Source organism: Stegodyphus dumicola, chromosome 10, assembly GCF_044657685.1.
Source record: "Stegodyphus dumicola isolate Sdum_Otavi_A_Nest chromosome 10, ASM4465768v1".
NCBI lineage: Eukaryota > Metazoa > Arthropoda > Arachnida > Araneae > Eresidae > Stegodyphus > Stegodyphus dumicola.
Window position 1 is genome coordinate 15770719 of NC_140777.1, and position 17044 is coordinate 15787762.

Below are 17044 nucleotides of genomic sequence, written 5' to 3' on the forward strand. Positions count from 1 at the left end.
GGTATCCGAAGAATAAAAATCGTTTTCAATCGGATCCGAAACGGATTTAGGATCTATTTCATTCATTACAAAAATAACGAGTCACTGGAACGACGCTTAAGAAAACGACTCAGTGCTTGTAATAAGGAATCAATCAATAAAGAAAGCAAACAAATAGAACACGTACAAGCAAGAATATGCAGAAAAGGTTAACAGAATACATACAAACGAATTAACAGAGTACAGAGAATACGGATTAAAAAGATTAACAAAATAAAAATAACAGAATTAATAAACAACAGGTATAGAAAGAACGCACAACAGAAGTAAACAAAATACGTAGAAAGAATAGAATGAGTTGACAGAATTAATACAAATACAGGATTAACATAATAAAATTGACAGAGAAAATGGAAGGGGGAAATGAAAAGAATTAACAGAATACGTAAAACAGAAGCAAACAGAATACGTAGCACATAATACGTTGCAGAAAAACGGACAACTGGTTCTAGAGAAAAGGATCATTCAACAGGAGTAACAGAATACGTAGAATGCAAATGAACACAATACACTAAAATGAATTAATAGAATTCAAGAAATACGAACAAACAAGATTAACACAATAAGAATAACAAAATTAACAGAATAGGATTGATAGAATTACGAAAAGAAAATACGCAGAAATAATACATAAAACAGAATTAACAGATAAATAGAATGAAAAGATACATGGAAAGAATACATAAAATTATATGCAGTAAGAATTAACAGGGCTGCCAGAATGCGTGGAAAATGAATTAATAAAATACACAGAAATTAGCAGAATACGTAAGAAGAATTAACACGTACAATAAAAATAACAGAATTGACAAAATTGACAGAACACGTAAAGTAAGAATCAGTCACTAAAGCAAATAAAATATGCATCGGGGGGGGGGGTAACGCATGCATATAAATAAACCGATAATCCTGGTAATGAGATTACCTTCCGTATGATTTATTCTATTACGATTGCGATCGAATGCTTGAAATCTTAATTCAAACAATAAACGAATTTTTATCTTTCAATGCGATGAAAAAAAAAAAAAAAAAAAAAAAACTTTGAATTAATTAATTTAATGTGTGTGTAATTAATGAGCAATAAACATTTGCTATTAACTTATTAGAAAACGAAATTTCCAAATTTTAATACTGTTATGAATTTTGTACAGAGATAGATGATTTTAGAGTTGTATTTTTTGTGTAAAGTAACACGAAAATCTAGAGAGAAGATCTATGCCGGAAAATTAAGAATGCAGGGATAAGTCTGTTGTGGCTTGAACTTACATAGAAACTTTAAAAACTGATTAATATCGTTTTATTTGTTTTTTGTTGCCATTCTCAAAACAACAAAAAACAAATAAAACGACATTAATCAGCATTTATAGTTTCTGCATAAGCCATAACAAGTCTATTTAACATTGAGTAAATGAGTATCTCGGTAATTTGGCGAGATATCGCCAAGCTGGCAACGGTTTTGGAAACTGATTTTGAGGCCAAATTCGGCTAGAAATCGGCAAAAGTCGCCAACTAGCGTTCATTTGACCCCTATGTTATCCCTATATCACCGTAGTAAGTATTGTAACTGAATAAAAGTAATTGATCACTATATTAGTTGTAACCGTAATTCGACTCTTATATTGCCTTCCCTAATTTCGAGGAGGAGAAAGTAGTAGAAATATCTCGACAGCAGGTGAAAACTATATAAGACCGGAGAGAGTATTTGCTCTCATTTGTTGTTAGTCTTTAGCTCAGTTTGAGTTCTGAGTACTATATCCGGTTTAGCTTCGCTCTTTAGCTGCGCTTTGCATTGCATTGTGTTCAACGTTCATAGTAGTTTGAAGTGTAACTACTGATTGTATTTTGTGATATTGTGAAGAGCTGTACGACTATTTCTGTGGAAAGTTCCAGAACTCGGAAGTGTTTCCTTTGATAAAAAGTAAATTTATTCCACCTATCATCGGAGGAGCTGTGTGCATTCAATCGACTATGAACCCATATGCACGCAACAATATGATTAACATGGTTTAAACTAGGTTAATATGTTTGCATTTAAATGCCACTAAATAAAAAAATAACCTATGCTATCATACAAAAATGAACCCAGCTGGAATTCAATGCGTATAATTTTAAGTATTTGATTCAAAAATACAATACAATCACTGAGAAAATGTATCTAAATCAAATAACTACAAGTGCATCAATCAAACATATGATCGATAATTATATTGATGCTTTCTAATGTATCTCGTCACATTCCCAAAAACTATTTCACACACACACACACACACACACACACACACGCACGCACACACACACACACACACACACACACACAAAAAAAAAAAAATTTAATTCCGAAATAATATTACTTTCTTGAATACGAATTGCCGAAGTCCCGCTCGTTTGTACGAAAACGCTTCGCTTCACTTCACTTACTGTCTTCAACAATTCGGTTAATATTATTATTATTAAGAATTATCGAATAATGTTTTAACTGATGTACGCTTGCCAAATAAGGTCAAAATAGATTAAGTACCAACTAAATATCACCAAGTAACGGATTATGTCGCCAAACAGCTTGTTTTCCATTTTAATGAACGCTTAGAAGTAATCGAAAAAGCAGTCTTAGTTTGGCTTAGAATTTCAGTAACTTAATCGATTTTTGTTGATGATCAGACACAGGTCTCTCTTCTTCAGAAGAAAGGAAAAAAAAAATTAAAAATAACCCCCCCCCGAACCTTAAAAGAAAAAAGTGCCTTGAAAACATTTACGCCAAACGAAGGTTTTTTTTTTTTTTTTTTTTTTTTTTTTTTTTTTTTTTTTCCGGGGGTGTCTTAAACTTTATATTTGCATGTTTTCTTTCAGTAGATGAGGCATGCCTTCCAAGTATTAATATTAGGAAATGTTCATAAATGAATTATTGCGTATGAACAACTCATAAACAAATTTTTGCATTTTCCTAATAAAAATTCTGTGAAAGTACTTATTTATATGATTCCGGCCATATTTATAATACATTAGTTAAATTTTATTGCTATTTTGAAACATAAGTTTTCTCGTACTTTAATGTTATCAAAAAAGCCTGGAACAAACGTGATAACATTACACGGAGCCTACTGTAATAACAACACAGAAATTCTCCATTGGCAACAGAGATTTATAAAGCGCCCAGAAAACGAAATAAATCTAAGCGAGAACATCATACAGATTTCAGAAATCGAACATAAACTATGCATAAAACAAAAGCTCGACGACTAACAAAATGTGTTATTTTAAATACTGACCGCAATATCATCTCAACGGTGAATATCTTCAGATCAAGGAAAACGAAAACATATACAATAAGGAAGAATCCGCCTATAAATGAATTAAAAGGTCACACGGAGGTATAGGAGGAAAGTTCGCATTACTTTAGCAATATTTATAAGGCAATAGCTATGACGTGTAAAAATTTGTAATCTCAAAGAATCTGTTTGAATACTTCTCATGAAATGAAATTTTTCACAAAACTGTTAATTATTGTTCTGGAATAATGAGGCCTAATTCGTAAACAAAGCTATTGCAGAACACTATGCAAAATGTTAGAAAATGAATGATTAAATTACAATAATAATTTAAAAGAAAAAAAAAAATCTGAAATGTTTCAGATTTTAAATTACGTCCAAAGGGGCGTTTTTTAACATTTTGTGTGCTACCTTTCTTTATTAAATATCATGTTCCTCGCACTTAAACCATAAGATCCAGTGCAACAGCAATATCGCAAAATAGTTTTAAAACGAGCATATCTTTAGAATTTCCGATACAGAGACTCACGCGCTGGAGATAAAAATGTTTTTTCTGCACAACGTTGCCATTGCTCGCTTTGAAATCCTTGAGTTTGTTAATCAAAAATTCGTCAAAGTTTTAAAAAATAGGAAATCGATCATAAAACAAATTTCAAATTTCAAATTTGGTCTTCCACATGCTCATATTCGTTGGAGGATTACGTTATTCAAAATTCGATGACTCTATGTACCATTATTTTATGACAATGTGAGAAATATACATACATTTACGCAGATTTTCATTATTTAATTTCTTCAAATATAATGCAGGACTCTAACATTTTATGGCAACAGTTTGAAAAGTGAACCGACATTTATCCGTCCGACGCAAAATGCCAAAACGAAACTAATAGTCCTTCGGGATTCAAACCCCTTTGGACTAAAAAGGAAATCTGACTGCTTTTAGACTTTATATTACGCTCAAAGGGGCTTTTTTAAACGTTTTGTGTGTTACCTTTATTTATTAAATATCATGTTCTTCGCACTTAAATCACATAAAATTCAACTCAACAGCAATATCACACATATTCCGATACACAATCTCGCTCGCTGGAGATATCCCCTCCCCTCCGTACAGTGTTGCCAGTTCACTTTGAAATCGTTGAGTTTCTTAATCCAAAATTCGTTAACGTTTCACACAATTTGAAACGGAGAATAAAACAAATTCGAAATTCAAAATTCGAGCTTCCAAGTGCTCATTCTCGGTTGGAAGGCTAAAATTGGATGGCTCTAGGTATCATTGTTTTTCCAGAATGCGAGAAACATTCATGCAGCTTCTTCATTATTTAGTTTCTTTAAATATAATACATGGCGTTAATATTTGGTGGCAACAGTTTGAAAAGTGAATCAACGCAGAAGGTGAAACGATGCAAAATGCCGTTTTGAGACTAACAGCCCTTTGAGTCTAACGCCTGTTTGGGCTAATAATAAAAGGGAATATAAACACCAAGGTAAACTAATAAATGACTAATTTACCGTCACTTTTTACTTAGTAGTAAAATATAGATCAAGAAATGATCACTTAGTTTTTTTTTTTTAAACAATAACAGATAGTTTCAATTTGGGATAAAAAAAATAGCCACACATTGGTATGTGGAAGATAAAAACAAAACGTTTAATTTGAGGCAGTGGCAGCACATTTCTCTGAAAAACACCGAATTTGCTGATTAAATTTGAAAGATACATACCGCATGTTTCGCCGAAATGTAACTCACTGATCGAACAGATTATTAGTCAAAATTCTGTAAAGTTCTCACAAAATATAAAATAAATCAAAAATAAGTTCAAAATTCGGCCTACGACATGGCGTATTCGGATGGAGATCTATGTGTGTTCAAAATTGGGTGGTTCTAGGTACCGCTAGTTTTCCATAATGTGAGGAGCATATATATTCATTATCTGATAATGGACTGAAAACAGTTATAAAAATATATAATGTTTTTAGCGAGTCCAGCTCGCGTAATTTAATTGATATTAATAGTTTAATTGAATAACAAAAATATTTAATATTCCTAATTTGGAGTTTAATTACGGTTTAGTTTATAATCAATAAAAGACAGACTAAATTTGAAAGCAGAATATTTTTTACATGCTACTTAATGGCAGCTTCGTAGCTAAAAGTATTTTATTTTAGGCAGTGACAAGACATGGCTTTTACACAGCAGCCGCGTTTGTTGATTAAAACTGAAAGACAAATACTGTTCATCTAGCCAAATGGCAACAATTTAGTACGTCGGACATAAAAATGTTCCATCCGCAACAGGGCTGGTTGCCACTGCTCGCTTTCAAATCACTGAGTCTGTTAATGAAAAATTCATGAAATTCTTACAAAATATGAAATAAATAAGGAAACTAAATTTGAAATTCAAAATTTGGCCTTCAAAGTGCAGATTTTCGAATAGATGATTAATGTCTTTATGTGACGAGGGCACAGTGCGAGGAACACAGACAGAACTTAAGATTTTTTGTTATTTAATTACAAAGATAAAGCTTTTCTATCAAAATAACTGAAAAGGAATTTCAAAAGATGGGGCACCTTCCATTATGGTCAGGATCGAAAATCAATCCACAAAACTCCTTAACAATGGTGCAAGTAACAAAATAAAATAACATCCGTAAATACAGTCAGATAGTCATGTGCAAGAATATGGATGAATGACAGAAAGTGAAATGGTGTGTGTATTTAATTATGGCAAAGCACACTAGGGCTATCTGCCTAAGGGGAGGGATGCCTTCGTGGAGGACTTTCTAAGGGAAACTGGCTCGTATACACGTTACACATGGGTAAACCACGAAAACGCCCATGCAGCCAGCCCGTTCGCGGGATTCGAACCTCGGACCGAACTACCAGTGTTCAGCGACTTTACCGCTCGGCCGCTGGTGGGCGAAAGTGAAATGGTTTTACGGAACATGGTAATAGGCTTTACGAAAATCTAATTCTAGTTGAAAAGTTACATAATTTTTGCTGAAGAACTGAGAGAATGACAGTCGTTGGACATGGTTTTTTAGCCCAAAGAGGCATTAAACCTAAAAGGCTATTAGTCTCAAAACGACATTTTGCATCGTTTCACATTCTGCGTTGATTCATTTTTCAAACTGTTGCCACCGAATATTATCGCTTTGTATTATGTTTAAAGAAACTAAATAATGAAAAATATGCATGAATGTTTCTCGCATTGTGAAAAAATAACGGTACCTAGAGCCATCTAGTTTTGAATAACATAGTTCTCCAACCGAACATGGGCACTCAAAAGGACGAATTTTAAGCTTTCGAATATGTTTTATTATGTATTTCAAACTTTGTAAAAGGGCCCAAAAAAATCCTGGCGCCCACCAGCGGCCGAGCGGTAAAGTCGCTGAACACTGGTAGTTCGGTCCGAGGCTCGAATCCCGCGAACGGGCTGGCTGCATGGGCGTTTTCGTGGTTTTCCCCATGTGTAACGTGTATACGAGCCAGTTTCCCTTAGAAAGTCCTCCACGAAGGCATCCCTCCCCTTAGGCAGATAGCCCTCGAGGCTTTGCCATAATTACACACACACACAAACTTTGTAAAACTTTAACCAATTTTTAATTAACAAACTCAACAATTTCAAAGCGAACAATGGCAACACTGTATGGTAAAAACCATTTTTTTATCTCCAGCGCGCGAGACTGTGTATCCGAAATTCTAAAGATAGGCTGTTTTGCTGTTTTGAAATATTTTGTGATATTGTTGTTGAATTGAATTTTATGTGGTTTAAGTGAGAAGAACATGATATTTAATAAATAAAGGTAACATATAAAACGTTAAAAAAACGCCCTTTTGGGAGCAATGTAAAATCTGAAAGCTTTCGAATTTTCTTTTTTCTATTTTTCATAATACGAATTTTAAAAGCTTTTTAATCTAAAAAAAAAAATTACCAAACTAGTAAAAGAAGTATAAATTCTTCATTTATTAATGTCAGTTTTCTTCCAGTTTATCGATTCAATATCATCATTATTATCTAATTACAGTAGTTAGACACCTCGCCACATTAATCTACTTTTATTTTTTCTCTCAACAGATGGCGTTGTATACCTTCTCCAACCAACTGGGTAGGTTTTCTTGCAAATACTTTGAAAGTGAATAAAAATGGAATTCCCAAAATAGAGTAACAACACTATAGTTTAGATATAAGTTCCTCCTGCGAGCTCCTACCAAAGAGGAGGCTAGGTTTTTTGTCAAACTTGTCATAAAAACCAGTGCAAGATAATCTATGACGTATATCACGTGAAACTGAGAGCTATAAGAATGTTGATTATTAAATAATGAAAAATACGTAGGTAAGTGTGTACCTTGCGTTGCAAAAGAAAAACAAAACACACACAGTCCTCCACTCGAGTATGTGTGCACGTCAGAGCCCCAAGTTTGAATTGAAAATTTGCTTTTTTTATTTATGTTTTATGCGAACTTAATGAAATTTCGAATGAAAACAAACGCAGCGATTTTTGATGAAAAAAGCAATGTATTGCCATTCCACAAAATTTTATATTCATAAATATTATGAAGTTTATTTGATAAATAATGAAAAGTAAGGTATTATCAACGTTGAAGAAGCTAATTTGTGTAACGCTGTACTCATAATTTGTTTGCATTGCATTTTCACTTTTATTTATTTATTTTTAAAGAAAGATTAAATTATTGCTACAGCATATCAGCGACTTCGAATAAATGATATATCAGAAAGAAAGAAATTTGGCTTTGCTGTATCAAAAAAGTTCTTTGGTACAGTGTGTTAAGGGGTGTCGGAACCCCCTATACCGACCATGCTAAATTGGCCATTTTCGAAGTACCTTTTCTCGAAACTTGCTATAGGTATACATTTGAAATTTTTTTGTGTAATTAAAGTACTTTCTGATTATACTGAAATGAGGTTTTAAAAAATTTTGAAATTTACAGTGATTTATAGAATATTGTATTAGGGATAATAAGTTTGCACTTGTTTCACAAAAGAAAAATTTCACAGTTTATCACAAAAAGCCCATTTTAGTAAACATCAGGAAACATAATAAATAAGCCGTAAAAAATTTACATACCTGTGAGCAGTAGTTCCTTAAAAAAAAAGGTTCATCGAGCATAAAAAAAAAAAAAAAAAAAAAAAAAAAAAAAAAAAAAACATTTGAAGAAAAACGTGCTTTAAAGTAAAAATGCTCATTTATCATAGCACGATGATAAATGAAAAGTAGATTTTTTTACAGTTCTAATTTTCATAGAGATTAAAGCATGATATTTTTAGAAAGATTAAAAAAAAAAAAAAAAAGTGTGGAGAAATTGAAAACGCAAAATTCCCAAATCACAATTTTCTGAAGATTTTTCGCTTTCAACATCCCTTAAACAGACACTCTAATCCTAATCAGCGGCTGAGCGGTAAAATTGCTGAACATTGGTAGTTCAGTCAGAGGTTTGAATCCCGCGAACGGCTGGCAGCATGGGCGTTTTCGTAGTTTCCCCATGTGTAACGTGTATATGAGACAGTTTCCCTTAAAAACTTCTCCACAAAGGCATCCCTCACCTTAGGCAGACAGCCTTAGTGTGCTTTGCCGTAATTTCAGTAAACCAAATTAATCCTAACCTTTCGCGCAGATAAAACCACGGTAACGGGGCAGAATGATGGTGTTAACAAGGGTGGGTGCAAGTGAATGCAATGTGAGGTGTCATTGCACCTTTTTTGTGGTTGTTTAGGATTAGAAGATATTTATATTAGTTTTTTACATTAATGTTTGTCTTACAGCGATTTTGTGATTTTGGCTAGCGGGGGCTTAAAGATGGGATTGCTCCAGAAAGGGATTGAGCTGTAACCTTCCTTTAATCTCCATTTATTCCATTTCATAGTAAATAATTTTAGAAAAAGCTCAGCTGAAACCAATATTCGTAACTGCTTTTTTCGCAAGAAAATATATCATCAGTTTTAGACGTGGCAGGTCAAAGGCTAATACTGCACCAAACGGAGTTAACGACAAATCAATTCAACAGTACGACGAATTAAAAATTTGCTAGGACTTCAGACGTTAAGAAACCCGGAAATAATAAATCAGTTTTAAGCGAGGATGCAACAGGTTTTTTAATAACATAATTCTTGATTTATAATACTGCTGCAGTTACGTATCACAGGTTTCAGAAAGAGTATTTCGAATATTTTCACTTGTTATTTATATTCGTTTCCATTTCCGCCATTTTACAAAAACAACAGATAGCGCTTCGCAAAGCTATGAATCATTACGATTTTTTTACAGATAAAATATCTGCTTAAAGAAGACAGTTAAATTTGATATATGATAGGCCATAATTTAATAATTACCTTTTGGATGGTAACAAGATTTAAGAAGTTAAAAATATTCACATTGTTAGCATGATTTCAAAAAGACGTTTCTTTCACCATATATTATACGTTTTGATTGCAAAGTTTTACTCTCATTTTGATTTAATACAAGTATTTTAGTTTACATTTATATTAATCTAATGTAACACAATGAATAATAATTTGATATTAAACCACAGCGGCGGAATTGGATACAGCTAGCATCTTTATTGCTGCCGGCATTTAACTTCTTAATAATAAAGAGACACAGCTTGACGTTAATGAATTTATTATTTACAAAACCTCTCTCATAATAACAGAACTTCTTGTTTTCATTTTTGAAGGTTACCTAACTTAAATCGTCATTAAAAAAAATTCGAAACCAACTAACATTTTATTATTGCCGAAAACCAAATCTAAAATAGAATGTTTAAATTTCATCACGTGCTCCGGCATTAGGCACTACATAGAAATGGATGGCCCACCAGCGGCCGAGCGGTAAAGTCGCTGAACACTGGTAGTTCGGTCCGAGGTTCGAATCCCGCGAACGGGTTGGCTGCATGGGTGTTTTCGTGGTTTTTACTAAGTGTAACGTGTATACGAGCCAGTTTCCCTTAGAAAGTTCTCCACGAAGGCACCCCTCCCCTTAGGCAGATAGCCCTAGTGTGCTTTGCCATAATTAAATACACCACACCACAGAAATGGAGGGATGCCCCATGGAAGACTTTTCGTACAGTCTGTCTATCATAAGAAAAGCTTTCGCCAGTTAGTCTGCAGCTGTCTGTTGCCTTAGAAACGAGCCTTGACCCATTTTCCGTAGGGGCGTCTTGAAGACGAATGATAAACTCTTTTCCCCTCAGCCAACAGTCGCCCAAAACAAAGTAACAATAAAGCAACTCTTGGTTCACCCCTATTTGAAATATACTAGCCCTGTTGCTATAGCGACCGCCACCCGCCAGACACTGTGGCGGGCCTGTTCTTGTAGACAACATTACACATGGGGGGAAACCACCGAAATGCCCATGCAGCCAGGCCCTTTCGTCCTAGACTCGAACCCTGAACCGAACTCAAAGTGTTCAGCGGCTTTTACCACTCGGCCGCTGGTGGGTGGGCTAAAACATAATATTGCCAGTGCAAGAAATATTAAACTGATTAAATAATTCGCATTTGTATGGCAAATATAAATAATATTTAAATAAGAATAATACTGATATTACAACAAATATTTAGAAATGTGTATTTCAGAATAATTTTGTAATCTCGTTACGTCTGCACTTCTCTGAATTTTACACTTTACAGAATACAGCTAACAATTTTTTTCGTAAATTTTCTATAAAGAATGACGGACGCTGAATTTTACTTATTACAAATGTTTCTACATTTCAAATAAATTATAACAGCTTTAATTTTTAAATATAACTTTTATTACTGCCATGTAACGGACATTTTGTCAAGAGCACTATCGTTTATGAGAAGGAATTTTTAACACCGAGAAAAATTTAAAAAAAAAATAAAATCTGCCAAGCTTTCTGATTTTTTATTACGTCCAAAGGAGCTTTTTTTTAACGTTTTATGTGCTACCTTTATTTCTTAAATATGATGTTCTTCGCACTTAAACCATACAATTCAGTTCAACAGCAATATCACATAATAATTTTAAAAAGTGAACATATCTTTAGAATTTCAGATACAGTCTCGCGCCCTGGAGATCAATCCCTTCCCCCGTACGCATATTTCACAAGTGCACATCAGCGTAGCCACTGAGGGAGGGATTTCGAAAATGGACCAATGAGCTTCTATTGCTCTTGTGACGCTAAATCATGCGACACATGCTAAATGATGCGTGCATGTGAGCGTATGTTGTTAGCGTGTTTTTCGCATTTGTTTCGCCTTTATAAATGTATGGCGTAACAGTAGAAAATCTCGTAGTGCTTTCGTTGTATGAGTTTAATTAATCGCTGACATTTCACTTTCGCGATATTTATCACGCATTGATATTTGAATTGATGTTCACAGCATATTATTGCTCTTTACATTGAGAAAATGACTCAAGCTACAATTAGCCTTGAATATTATGCATTTACTAACACCTGTGGATTAAGAGAATTCAAATGTTTAGCTTTTTTTTTTTTTTTTTAATTGAGCTGAAAAGGACTGGAAGTGTTACAATGAATCTAGTGTTTTCTTATTTCAGTGCTTGAATTCTTTTGATTTTTAAAATGCAAGATTCAGAATACATACTGCGCATGAACAGATTATATCCATTGTTAATATTAAAAGTTATATGCTGATAAATTTAATATATTCGTTGTGAATAAGATAAATTCATTCTGTTTGATGAGTATTTCTTGTGTAGACAGTACATAAAAGAAAGAGTGAGCAGTTATTAAATGTGAAATTTAACACACTAAATGTGTACGAATCCAAATTAGTAAAGTTTACTTAAACTTATTCTGCAATTGAATAAAATTCTGCATTGGTTATTATTATAGTAGAACATCTTTTTCATATAGACTGCAATAAATAGTGCTGACTTCTATTTACATATATAATTGGTATAACTATTTTTCTCATATGCATAGTTTTATGTAAAGATAGCATTTGGGCTCAGATGTTTATCACATATTTCTTTCTTTATCTTATTTACCACTTACTAAGTAATATCTCACATGGATATTTTTGCGGAGTATCCAACATTTGTTTGTATTGATTTCAATTTCTTTCAACCAGGTAGTGAAATCTTCACAATTGCTTATATTTGATCTAATAATGAAAAGTTTCAGAAGAAATCCACGATGCTTTAATTATTTTGTACAGAAAATAGCAGAATATTTTCAACCATCTCGCTTAAATCTTAAAGCACTCGAAAGGTCATGTGACAAGACAGAAATATTACTGGATGCCCATTGGTCCATCCTAGAAGCCACTCCCTCGGTGGCTGCACAGATGTGCACTTGTGAAATATGCCCCCCCGTACAGTTTTGCCATTTCTCGATTTGAAATTGTTGAGTTTGTTAATCAAAAATTCGTTGAAGTGTTACAAAATATGAAATCGATAATAAAACAAATTTCAATAACGCATGCTTACGAGTCATTATCGAAATATACAATAGCGCAGATGACGATACGAAATCGAAATGCCATTTCTAAAGAATCACAACAACTACCGAAGACAAACGATAGCGGAAGATGACGTGGAAAACATGAAGCGAAAGAGAAAAAATTAAGTAGCTGTAATATTTCTGAATTGCAGCTCGCTTTAGGATTACTACGCCATACAAGGAAATGTAACTGATAAAGAAGGTGAAGCTTTCTTTATGCAGCGCAGAATGCAATACATACAATAAACATACAGAAACATAATGAAGAATTTTATTAAAGTGAGATCATAGAAAGATGGAAGATCTGGCGAATGCGGGGAAAAGTGTTTTTTAAAACTGAAGGTCAATTCAGATGAAAGAGGTTTGATTTACTTCTTCACAGGTTACTGCTCTTTTCGAATTTCATATAAACTAAAATAAGACCTTACTTAATCCTAACGGCGAGAAAAACAGAACTGGGTTATTACGTTCGAAAAATCAGTCGTCTATAATGGCCTTTTTTTCAACTTTCCATTTTTAAGGTAATATATTAAATATATTTCATAACGGACAAATTATTTTTCGATACCAAGAGTTTCTAAAATATTACATATATACTGCCAGCAGTCAATAGGAAAAACAAATTAAATATCACAAACATAACACGTAATTTAATTTGATAAAGGTACGATTCTATAATTAAATAATGAGAATCAGTATGTATGTAGATTACTATCATTGTGAAAAGATGGCGCCCAATGGAGCAACCAAACTTTGAACACATATTTATCTCCTCCACCCGAACATGTGCAACTCGAAAACCGAATTTTAAATTTCGAAAATTTCATTCATTCATTTCATGTTTTCTGCAAAATAGTGAAATTTTAATTAATAAACTCAGGTATTAAAAAAAAAAGTGTGTTGCCACTCGTCGAAAAGAACGACAGTTATGTTTCCAATTTAAAGCAGAAAAATTAGGGATTTAAAAGAAATATTTTTATTTTCCACACCGCAGTGTGTTGCCATTCGTCAATGCGTAAAGTATTTTTCTTCCATCTTGAATCAGTTTGTTATTGATTAACAAATTAAGCAATTATAAATTATAAACACATTTCCTCATCTCCTTTTTAGCTTTTATTAAGCATCGTTTCCTTCGCACTGCAGTGTTAAGGCTTGGCATAATATAATATTTTTCTTTTTCTTCTCCTCCCCCGACCAGTCTTACTTGAGTTTATCATATCAATGTTAAGTTTTCTTTGAGAGACAGCTTACAATAATTTTTAGCCCAAAGGGCACAGCTCAAAACGGCTATTAATTTCGTTTTGGCATTTTGCGTTGGTTCACTATAAATATCGGTTTATTTTTCAAATTGTTACCACCCAATATTAGAGCCCTGTATTATATTTAAAGAAATTAAATAATGAGGAATCTGCATAAATGTACGTATGTTTCTCGCACTGTGATAAAACTACGGTACCTAGAGACATCAAATTTTGAATAACTTACGTTCTCACCCGAATATGGGTCTGGAAGGCTAAATTTGGAATTTGTTTTATATTCTATTTTACATTTTGTAAAACTTTAACTAATTTTTCATTACAAACTCAACGATTTTAAAGCAAGCTCTGGCAACACTATACGCGGGGGGGGGGGAATTATCTCCAGCGTACGAGACTGTGTATCCGAAATTCTAAAGATATATGCTCAATTTAAAATAATTTTGCGTTACTGTTGTTGGACCGAATTTTATGGTTTAAGTGCGACCAAAAATAAATAAAGGTAACGTTAAAAAATGTTAAAAGAAACAATATAAACTCTGAAAGCTTTCTATTTACTTCCTTGTACGAAGTAAAAAGGAAGTATTGTAATCCCGTAAAGTTTCACGCAGTATATTTCATCGAAAATATCCATTTTGACCGCTATCGAATGCAATTTAACGATGTTTTTGAGTAACATCTGTACGTAAAGACAGAACAAAAGATTCTTTTCCTCCAAAAAAATTATAAAACTGCTTTAAAATGAATTCTGAAGAGAATTTTTCGTGGCGTCTGTACGAACGTATGTACGTACGTATCTCGCATAACTCAAAAACGAGTAGCCTCAGAACGTTGAAATTTTGTATATAGGACTGCTAAAACATATAGATGTGCACCTCGTATTTTGGTTCCAATCGGCCGCACCAAACGTATATAAATATATTTATATATATATCCACTCTGTTACCCGGCTCACTGATATTAGTTTCTTTACTCTTATATGTTTCTAAATTGTGCATTTTTTGCATTAAAAATGATTGAATAATGTTGTTCTTATCTTCTGGTTAAGGTTTTTATGCCTTTAGTAAATCTGCAAGCAATATTTAAACAATTATCAACAATTTAAAAGCTGTTTAAGTGCGGTTAAGCCTTAAGTTAAAATAACATGGCGGACATATTTTTGTTTACATTTGAAACAGCAGAATAGTAGATTTGTTCCCAATCTAGAGAGACCTAAGCTTCGCAACAACAAAGATTACGCCTTTAGTTATTATTGCGAATTAAATCATGCTTAATCCTTTCTGGAATTTTTTCGAGGAAATAAATGTTACTTCGATGAGAACTGAATTAATTGAATGAGAAATACTGAATCGTCTGTGAAAAACTGTTTCTTTTTTGTTTTGTTTGCTTAATTTCTTTTATACATCGTTCTAGATATGTTAGAGTATTTGAATAGAACATGTGGCAACGATTAGATAATTCTTCAAATGATATAAATTTTGTGCATTCTGAGTTATAATATGAACGAAATATAACACTGTTAACTGAACCTAGCGCCAGTGTCACTATGGTAAACAAATAGAGTGAATTTTAAAAAGTGCATTTATTCTATTGTGGTTTATGCGCTATCGACGAAGATGTAATTCAATCCAATAAGTTTAAATGAAATGCAAGAAAAAATTCATATAATTTAATATTCCGTACAAGGAAGTCATGTGGTGTACACATCAGATTTTTTATTATCATTATTATTAACGTTTTAAGTACACTTACGCCACATAAAATTTGATTCAAAACCAACATAAAAAAAAATGTTTATAAACTGCGTATATTTAGAATTTCCGATAGATTAGTCTCACGCGCTGGAAACAAAAATGTTTCATTCCATATGTTGTTGCCACAGCTAGTTTTCAAACTGTTGAGTTTGTTAAATCAAACATTAACATAAAGTTTTAATAAATCTGAAATAAATAATAAAAAACATAACGCCATTCTATGAAAATACTAAATATATTTAATTAAACAGATCATGAATTAATACGCTTTTATTACTTAAATTAAACCGATTCAAAAGTAAGAAAGGAATATTCTTATGAACTGCCTCTGTTGCTTTCAAGTAGCTTAATTTGTTAGTCCACAAAGCACAGATTCAATTTTTACATTCATTCTTACATCATCTTAGATAGTTTTCCCACGGGCGCCAAGAAATCTCCAATAACTCCACACCAGGAAATTACTGTAAGGCATATGAAGGCCGGATACGGATGCAGTTACATACAGGGATCAAATATAGTGTTGAATTATAATACCACATAGTTATACAGGGATCGAATGGTCGACAAGTTTGGCGACTGTTTACAAGTTCTCGCCAAATTTGGCGTTTAAATGAGTCGCCAAAATCATTAGCAGCTTGGCGACGCCTCCCAGTTTAGCGAGATAGCTATTTACTCAATGTTAAATAGACTTGCCCCTGTAATCTTATTTTTCCGGCAAAGCTTTGTCCTCTTCATACTTTTCCTGTTAGATAAGAGCGGTACTACAATTTTAATCGAAACTTCACTAAAATTATTTACACATGTACGAAATTCGTAACAATACTTACGTAAGCCACAGAATGAGTCCATTCAAATCATCGAGCAAGTTCTGACCGCATGATGAGTAACGGATTAAATCATTTTGAACGGAATGCAAATCCGCCATTTTTGTTAGCGGAATGGTTAAAAAAAACATTTGCGAATGGCGAAATTCAGCCTCTGTTTGGTCTTGGTTTCAAATGAAAAGGTTGAGTGCATTCAGTGGTCTCTCTTCAGCTGCCCTCAAGACAGACCGCTTCTTTTGTTTTTCGGAAACCACTGAACCTTTTCATACGAAACTAACTCCAAACAAAGGCTCGAACACAGAATTTTGGCAATTACTAAAGTTCAAGGTGGCAGCAATTCTCGCCTCAGTGATCAGAGAGACTAAATTTAAGCAAATTTTTATCGATTTTTATGACAATCGGCGAAAGACCATTGCTCAAACTTCTCACGTTTCTGCCAAACCGCCTA

At 33.2% G+C, this 17044-nt stretch overlaps 1 protein-coding gene across 18 annotated transcripts in view; it reads right to left on the minus strand.

Moving 5' to 3' along the window:
- Positions 1-17044, minus strand: part of LOC118193846 (bromodomain adjacent to zinc finger domain protein 2B-like) — a 356880-nt gene that overhangs the window by 173141 nt on the left and 166695 nt on the right. The window contains exon 1 of one of the 18 annotated variants that reach the window (XM_085824645.1): positions 16600-16676. The exons of the other annotated variants lie outside the window; for them this stretch is intronic. The gene's annotated coding sequence lies outside the window, so the exon portion shown is untranslated. Of the gene's footprint in view, positions 1-16599; positions 16677-17044 lie in introns of those variants that run through there. 18 annotated transcript variants of the gene reach the window in all.